The sequence below is a fragment of the Nicotiana tabacum genome, chromosome 3 (genome assembly GCF_000715075.1).
Source record: "Nicotiana tabacum cultivar K326 chromosome 3, ASM71507v2, whole genome shotgun sequence".
Classification (NCBI taxonomy): domain Eukaryota; kingdom Viridiplantae; phylum Streptophyta; class Magnoliopsida; order Solanales; family Solanaceae; genus Nicotiana; species Nicotiana tabacum.
The window spans coordinates 33,746,651-33,755,918 of record NC_134082.1 but is presented as its reverse complement, the minus strand read 5'-3'; the positions used below and the strand labels follow the sequence as shown (position 1 = coordinate 33,755,918).

The following is a 9,268-nucleotide window of genomic DNA, read 5'->3' as shown; positions in this document are numbered from 1 at the left end:
AGCATAGAACTCCCTTACCATCTGAACATTGGCTTCCTCCGGTACCTCGAAGAGGATGTCCATCTGACACCTCCTCAACTCATCAAAAATATTCAGGCATTCCACCTCTAAGGCTTCTCGGTCAATATGTACCTCAGGTAGCAATTTCTTACCTGCCTTTGCATTGTACCTATCCTCCGCCGGTTTGGAGACAAACCTGGTGTTGTCAAACTGTGGTGCACTGGCTTGACCCCTGGCCCTCTAGGAGCTTCCCGGTCAACTAGCGGAGGACCCGGTGTTGCGTCTCTTCCTAGATGGATTCATTGTACCTGTCAAACAGAGAAACGCTTATCAGTGAGTGTGTGAAATGTGTGACTATGGGTGGATACTCAAACTTCACCACAACCATGTCACATTAGCCCTTATAACTCCATTGAAGCAATTTCCCAAATACCTTGTGGGCAAGACAATTTCTTCATACATATAGCCCATATGAATACATCAACGCTTCCCCCAAATCACAAATTCGACTACACCATTACACCCCATAACAATTAGTGTAATCACCCACAAACCTCCACCTTACCACCACATTATATACACAGCCCCTTCATTAATAAGTCTAAAAACGAATTTTATAAGAAAATAAGAAGAAAACTAACAAAAAACTACTAAAAATTACTACACAATTAAAAATCACTACACAATGACAAAAAATCATACAACTACACAAAATACAAAAGAAAAGATAGGGGTAGGTGAGTTCATACCTTGATGGAGGAAGGAGTGAGAGGAATGGAGATGGGGGAGTAGTGTGAGTGAAGAAGAAGGGGGAGAAGAGGGGGAATTTGGGGAGTTAGGATTTAGAGAGAGAGAGATTGAGAAATAGGGGTATGGGGCGGGTGTTTTCTTTTGTTTTATTAAAGGGGGGGGGGGTGTTGATTAGGGGTAAAAATAGAAGAAGAGAAAAAGAATGAAAAAGAAAAGAAAAAATATAAAATAAACGAACCTGGCGTCCACCGCGGTCAACCTTGGTCCAACATCGGTCGCGGTGGAATAAAATATTCGAGGCAGAAAACTTACGTCTCACCGCGGTACCACCGAGGTCGCGGTGGGTTGGGCGACGCGAGGCAGAATACTCGCCTCTCACCGCGGTCTTACCGCGGTTCTGCCGCGGTCGCGATGCTGCCCAATTTTTTATATTTTTTTAAGGAAGTTACATAAGAAAACACTAACAACAACATTCGTGGGTGGCCTCCCACGCAGCGCCTGATTTAACGTCACGGCACAATGCAGACAAGCGCATTTAAGGCTCGCTCGACCTCTAAGGTTCCATTAGGTGGATCTCTGACACTTCTTTTGGTTCTTTCATGCGTATGTATAGCTTCAATTTCTGCCCATTGACTCTAAATGTGTGAGAGTATTTCTCTGAGGCAATCTCTGCAGCCCCTGAAGGGAATACTTCGACCACCCGAAATGGCCCAGACTATCGTGACTTGAGCTTTCCCGGGAATAACCTTAATCTTGAGTTATAGAGCAATACCATGTTCCGGGGTTTGAAATGTCGCTCAACAATGTTCTGGTTGTGCAACCTCTTCATTCTTTCCTTTTACAACCTTGTGCTCTCAAAAGCAAGATGTCGGAACTCGTCAAGCTCATGCAATTTAGTGATTTTCGTTGTGCCCGCAGCCTCCATGTCTAGGTTCAGCTGTTTCAGTGCCCACCAAGCTTTATGTTCAAGTTCCACTGGCAAGTGGCAGGCCTTCCCAAACACCAACTTATATGGTGACATACCAATTGGTGTTTTAAAAGCAGTTATATAAGCCCAAAGTGCATCATCTAGCTTTTTCGCCCAATCAGTTCTTGTGGCGTTTACAGTCTTGGTCAATACACTCTTTATTTCTCTATTAGACACTTCCACCTATCCACTGGTCTGCGGGTGATACGAGGTAGCCACCTTGTGGGATACTTCTCGAAGGCTCTATTACAGAAGTGGGTGCCTCCGTCACTGATAATTGCTCTCGGGGTCCCAAAACGGGTGAATATGTTCTTCTTCAAAAATCTCACCACCACTCTTGCATCATTAGTGGGCAACGCTGCAACTTCTACCCATTTAGACACGTAATCCACAGCAACAAGTATGTACTTATTGCCAAAGGAGCTGACGAAGGGTCCCATAAAGTCAATCCCCCAGACATCAAACACTTTCACCTCTTGAATCGGGTTCATGGGCATCTCATGGCGACGGGAAATGATCCCGGTTCGCTGACATTCATTGCAACCCTTCACCCATTGGTGCGCATCTTTAAACACTGTTGGCCAAAAGAAACCGGCCTCTAGCACTTTTGAAGCTGTCCTGACTCCTCCAAAATGCCCTCCATACGCCGATGCATGACATGTCTGCAAAATAGAAGATTGTTCTATCTCGAGGACACACCTGCGGATCATATTGTCAACACATATTCGAAATAGGTAAGGTTCATCCCAATAATACATGCGGCAGTCACGATAAAACTTTTTCTTTTGTACAGAGAAAAGGTCATAGGGAACTATACCGTTGGCCAGGTAATTTGCAAAGTCTGCATACCATGGTACTTTCTAAAGACTAGTAACGAGCAGCTGCTCGTCTGGAAAGGTTTCTAGAATGTCCTCAACCTCAACTGAGTTTTCAGATCCCTCAAGTCGTGATAGATGGTCAGCAACTTGGTTTTCTGTGCCCTTACGGTCACAAATTTCGAGGTCGAATTCTTGAAGTAGCAGCACCTAATGAATCAGGCACGGCTTAGACTCCTTCTTCTCAATAAAGTACTTGAGAGCTGCATGATCAATATATACAATTACCTTAGAACCAATCCTCCGAAAGGCATAAATGCCATATGGGCAAGTGAAGGAGGTCTTCTCTCTATCCTCTGGTGCAATAGAGATTTGATTGTACCCTGAGTACCCATCCAGAAAATAGAAGTGTGACCTCCCTGCCAATCTGTCTAACATCTGATCAATGAAGGGAAGTGGGAAGTGGTCTTTCCGGGTGGCCAGATTTAACTTTCTGTAGTCCAGGCAAATTCTCCAGCCCGTGATGGTTCTTGTTGAAATCAGTTCATTGTTATCGTTTTTGATCACTGTCATGCCACCCTTCTTAGGGACACATTGCACTAGGCTAACCCAGCTGCTGTTAGAGATTGGGAAAATGATTCCCGCATCTAAGCACTTTATCACTTCTTTCTTCACTACTTCCTTCATGTTTGGGTTCAACCTTCTTTGGTGTTCCCTGGAAGGTTGTGTCCCTCTTCCAGCAGAATTTTATGAATATAGTAGGCGGGGCTGATCCCTTTAATGTTTGCCATGGTCCACCCAATGGCAGTCTTACACTCCTTGAGTACTTGCAAGAGTTGTTGTGCCTGCACATCTAACAAACCAGATGAGATAATAACAGGTAATGTGGAGTTAGGTCCAAGTAACTCATACCTGAGATGGGTGGGCAGTGGCTTCAATTCCAGCTTTGGTGGTTCTTCAATGGATGGCTTGGCTGGAGGAGTTTCTCTATTTTCCAAGTGCAAGGGCTCAAATTCAAGAGTTCTATCCCAGAACCCTCTGCCCTCTAACGCCAATACCCATTTCTACCAGTTCTTCTCCATTCACCTCTTCTAAATTCATCAGACATGCAGCAAGAGGGTCCTCAATAGTCAGCATCTCATCATCAATTTCCACAATTACATCCACGGCATCAATAAGAGAGCAATTGGCGAATTCACTTGGTCGCCTCATAGATTTTTGCACATTGAATGTTATCTCTTCATCGTTCAATCTCATCTTGAGCTCCCCAGTCTCACAATCAATGAGAGCTCTTCCAGTGGCCAAGAACGACCTTCCCAAAATTATGGGAATTTTTTCATCCACCTTGCAGTCTAAGATCACAAAATCTATAGGGAACACAAATTTTCCTACTTGAATCAACACATCATCCAGGATACCAGAGGGTCTTTTTACAGTCCTGTCAGCTAGCTGCAACAACATAGAGGTGGGTCTAGCTCTTCCGATCCCCAACCTTTTATAAATCGCCAGGGGCATAAGATTTATGCTGGCCCCTAGATCACAAAGTGCCTTAGCAAAAGCAAAATTACCAATAGTGCAGGAAATCGTAAAGCTCCCTGGGTTAGATAGCTTCTCCACAATTGGTCTAGTCATCACTGCACTACGGGTCTAAGTAAGAGTCACTATGGCCAAGTCTTGGAAATCGAATTTTCAGGACATCAAGTCCTTCATCATTTTTGCATACCCAGGCATCTCTTTCAACGTATCTATCAATGGAATATTTACCTGGATTTGTTTCAGCATCTCCAAGAATTTCTTATATTGCTCCTCTTTTTGGTACTTGGCCAGCCTCTGAGGGAATGGTGTGGGAGGTCTTTTCTTCCCAATGATTTGGGATTGCCCTTTATCAGCTGCCACCTCAACTACTTGTTCTTGGGCTGTCTCAACTTCTTTCTCAGTCTCAATCTGAATGTTATGTTCTTCCTAGGCAGGCTGGACTATCACCTCTGTCAGTTTCGTTGACTCATGTAGGTCAATGCGCACTGGTATGAGTGTCTCAGCCTGTCTGCTTTCTCAAGCCCTCTCTTGATCCACGTCTAAATCTCTGCCATTCCGTAGACTTACTGCCATAAGCTGCTTCGGGCCTTGATCTTTTGGGTTTATTTGAGTGTCTGCAAGTAATTCCCCATGAGGACGATTGTTTAGAGACATCAAAATTTGGCCCATATACACTTCAATATTCTTGACAGCTGAATCATGTGCATTTACTCTTTCACTAATTTTTGCATTAGACCCAATAACCTGCTGCATCATTGCCTCAAGTCTAGCAAACCCATCTTCTTGTCGTCCACCATGCTGCTGCTGAGGGGGTGATACCCCTGCTGCTGATTTTGATTGTTATATCCCTGTGGCCTTGGATAAGGTGCCATATTGTTAGGAGGTCTCATACCTCCCATGTTCCCATTGTTGAACTGTGGCTGGACTGGCCTGTACGGCTGATTTTTGCTGGCCCCAATTCTAACCACCCTGTCTTTGGCCTCTATAATTAGACACATAGTTCATGTCTTCAGGGTAGTGATGATGATCATATTCTGCATTCCACTGGTTACCAATTGGCTGACTAATGCAAGATGTGCACAAGCCCCCATTGGTAGTATCTACGATGTGTACCTGCTACTTCTGCCCTGACTCTTCCACCTTTTTGGTGAGGATACTCATCTGTGTCAATAAGGTGGCTATATTTTCAGCCATAGAGTTGGATGGATCTAAGGGCATTGAGTGAACCACTGGAGTAATAAGTGCATTCCTGGTTGTCCATCCTGAATTCTGTGCCATCTTGTCAAGCAGACTCTGGCCTTCTCTCCATGTTTTGCTCAAAAATGCTCTACCAGCTGAAGCATCAACAATGTTCTTCATGCTATCTGACAATCCCATGTAAAACCGCTGTCCCAACATCAGATCTGGAATACCATGATGCAGGCATATAACCAGCATCCCTTTGAATCGTTCCCATGTTTCATGCAATGTCTCCATTGGTCTATGTTTGAAACTCAAAATTTCATCAATTTGTTGAGCAGTCTTGTTGGTTGGGTGGAACTTGTTCACGAATTGCTTGACTAACTCCTCCCAAGTTGTTATGGAATTAATAGGGAGTGAGTTTAGCCAGGTCTAGGCAGCTCCTGTCACTGAGAATGGAAACAATAATAACTTGATTGCTTCCGGAGTTACGTTAGGCTGCCTTTGGGTTTTGCAGATTGACAAGAAATTCTTCAAGTGCTGTTGAGGATCTTCGACTTGTGACCCCGAAAATAGTCCCTTGTTTTCCAATAGGTGCAACATGTTATTCGTGATTTGGAATGATTCGGCCTGTATCTGCGGGACTAAAATTGCTGTGGCCAGATTTTCAGCTATGGGTTGTGCCCAGTCATAGAGAGCAACCTCTGGCATAAGAGGTGCCACTGGCGCTATTGGTACATCTGGGTCTTCTTCGTGATCTCCCATGTCTGGTTCGAATTGTTCAGTTGTTTGTTGTTGGTTGTTTTTCCAGTTTGCCCGATTTAAGGCCTTGAAAACTCTCCCGGGATCTGATAATGCTTCAAATACTTCACCAGTTCTCGATGAGTTTCTAGGCATGCACCTATACAACCAAGTCAACAAACGTTAAAATTTCAATGTAAAGATTGGGTATAGAGAAAACTGACTACACTAAGAATTTTTGTACTTCTTTCAATTGTAATTGATAACACCGTTAATTCCCTGGCAACGACGCCAAAATTTGATCACACCCAACTATGTCTTATAAAAAGGACACGCGGATGTTGCAAATATAATCTGAGTATTTAGCCCAGAGTCGAACCCACAAGCAATTAACCTATCAATTACTCTCATTAGACTTACTAAATTCCACGGAATCAACTTCCCAAACGTTGTAAATAACAATTGAGGGTATTTCTACTAATTACGAATGAAAGTAAATAAGCAACTGAAAACTAACTATGATTAAGTGTAAACAATTAAGAGAAGGTTTTAAGGTTATGATTTCCCCTATTGATGGAATTCCTTTCGGTTATGTTTCACATAGATTCACCCAATAGTCTCTGTCAATCATGAGCATTCTTATTACCATAAATCTCTCCCAAGTAATCACGACAATTTACTAGACGCACTCTCCCTAGTTACGCTAGCTAGCTTTATTTATTACAGCTCACTTTAGATTGCACCCAAGGCTTCGTTATACCTAATCCTGCCTTTAAACCCTCGGTTATTGATTCCTCATATACATTGAGAGTGGTGTTGTTCAACAATTACCTAAATATGCACTCTCTCCCGAGTTATGCACACTAAATAGGCACAGCTAATTGAGGATCCTGTCAATTAACTACAACAAGCACATAGTTGAGCAAATAGAGATTAAACTGTGCAAACTATATTAACATAACAAGAAGTTCATACTTCAATAGGTTCCATCAAAACCCTAGACTAGGAAATTAGCTACTCATGACAAAACAAGATAAAACTACGAAATTATTCATAATGGTTAATTGCAATAATAAAGAGAAGATAGAAGAACTCTAATATTTTGTTACTCTTCACACACTTGTTCTTGACTCCAAAGTAGTCTAAAAACAAGCTTAAACATGTCTTGGGCGAGCTTCTAAGGTTTAGAAGGGTTTGGCACAAGTTTTCCCCGAGTTACACTTTGGTCTCCAAATTTCTGGCGCGTGAACAGTTCTCCGCAGTCGCGGCAAGACCGCGGCTCGACTGCGGTGAATGCTGAACATTCTACCTCGAGTGCTTGATCTGCCGTGGTTCCACCGTGGTCGCGGTGGAATTCACTCAGTCCATTTTTTTTGCTTCTTTGTGCTCGGGTACTTCCTGGTTGGGCGTTTTCTTTACATTATTGACTCCAAAACACTCTGTTGTGCTTTCTTACTTAGATTATTCCCTGCGAAGCAAAAGACCACCATTTAGAGCATTTTTGTTATCAATTTGCCTATAAAACAACAATAAAGCATGGTAATATTAAGGTGTAAATATCATCTATATAGCCTAATATCAATGTTCACCATTAATTATCAGCGGAAGATGTCCTTACTTACTGGTTATAATGTACCACAACCGGAGATTTCAAAGGTTCGTCGTGATGCCGAACAGGTACCTCGTTAACTTAGAGTAATTATCTTTCCTAGAGAAGCAAAACCCCAACTTTAAGTACCCTTTCTTAGGATTTTTAGCTTTTAGTCAATGTATTTCTCTAACTTTTATCTTTTGCGGGGTTGATGATATTGAAGAATGGGTGTCCTAGATTCTGGGAGTTTCTTCCACATAATCTTGGACGTGGAAGAATATTGCTTTCGGGCTTAACCAGAGAACCAAAACGTATGGAGTACCCACTCATGGTCCTCCCAGGGAGAAATGACATCCTCGATCTCGGGCCAACTTACCTAATGCCGGTAATACTTTCCAAAATTTGGGATTTCTTTGCCCTTCAACAGCAAAATCAGGCAATTCTATTTCTACCCCCAAAAGTTCCCTCCTACCGAGCCCTCTTTCCAAAGAGGGATGCACAGAAAAAGGATGGTCGATCCAGGTAGTGGCGGATCTAGCCTATCACATATGGGTTCCCGTGAACCCAGTAGCATTTATATATACCTTGTATATGTATTAATAAATCTACTAAATTATCCATAAGTATTTGATTGTAAACCTAGTTACTTATCACATGAGCCAGTCCTTTAGCTTCTTCGCACTATCTTGGAGATGAAGCACCAACTGGCGAGGCCGTGGTGGTAGTCAATTTGGAAGAAGAGGCTCAAATCGTCATCGAGAATCAACACTGCTGCACACATCGAAGAGGGTGAAGTATCCAAGATGGTCATCTTGATAAGAGGATGCTCATGACCCGGTTTTTGCGGTCAAGGAGAAATAATCCTAGAGGTCAAGAAACACCATTTCTAAAGTCTCATACGGCTTAATTAAATATGGCACATCGAACAAGTACCAAAGCTGCAAGGATATCATATGCTCTTTTCGAGCCTTCTACTGATGTTGGTGAACATACTATCTCATTCACTATCCTAATAATTTTAACCTTATTGAGGAGCACCGACATATTTACGAATATTTTCACGAGTTAGTCAGTCCCATCGAGAAGGAAAAAAATGGTGTGATATGTCACTGAGGTGCTAATGGCTCAGCTAATTTAAGAAACTATTGCGGTGAGTTTTCTTTTCCTCCTTATTCTAAAGTTTTATCCTGGTCTAATAACTTTTATGGCTGTTTGTTTTTACCTTTATAGCGTAACCTGATTACTTTCGAGGCTTTGAAGAGGATCCGGGTCGTCGAGGTTAGAAAGAAGCTAAAAGCCTATGTTAGAAGGTTGAAATCCAAAGTTGCGGATCTTAGAGCTGAGAAAGAGGACATGTGATAAGAAAGGAAGTCGCCAAACGAAGCTCGGAGATGAGGTAGAAGGAGCTCTTGGACTGGGAGCTGATATACTCCCGGTATCTTAACAAGGCTAACAAGAAGATCCAAACTCTCCAAGACGAACTGTCCAAGAAGGAATAAGTTGAGCTTCGGTTGCCAACGAAGCATTCCCGGTTGGAGGCTAGGGAGAAGGAACTGGAAACTTTCCTAGATATTTTGGATGAACTTGCCTGGGCTAATAGTGATGATAGAGCTGCCTTGTAAGAGGCCTATGATAACTTGACCTGCCAACTCGGGGAGATGAGGTTGAAGCATAAACTTGACAAGAATT

At 42.7% G+C, this 9,268-nt stretch overlaps 1 non-coding gene across 1 annotated transcript; it reads left to right on the top strand.

Annotated features, from left to right (window-relative positions):
• The first annotated feature begins 5,476 nt into the window (after positions 1–5,476).
• Positions 5,477–5,583, top strand: LOC142179673 (small nucleolar RNA R71). Its single transcript, XR_012708218.1, has one exon. It is a non-coding gene; the product is annotated as a small nucleolar RNA R71 (small nucleolar RNA).
• Positions 5,584–9,268: the final 3,685 nt, after the last annotated feature.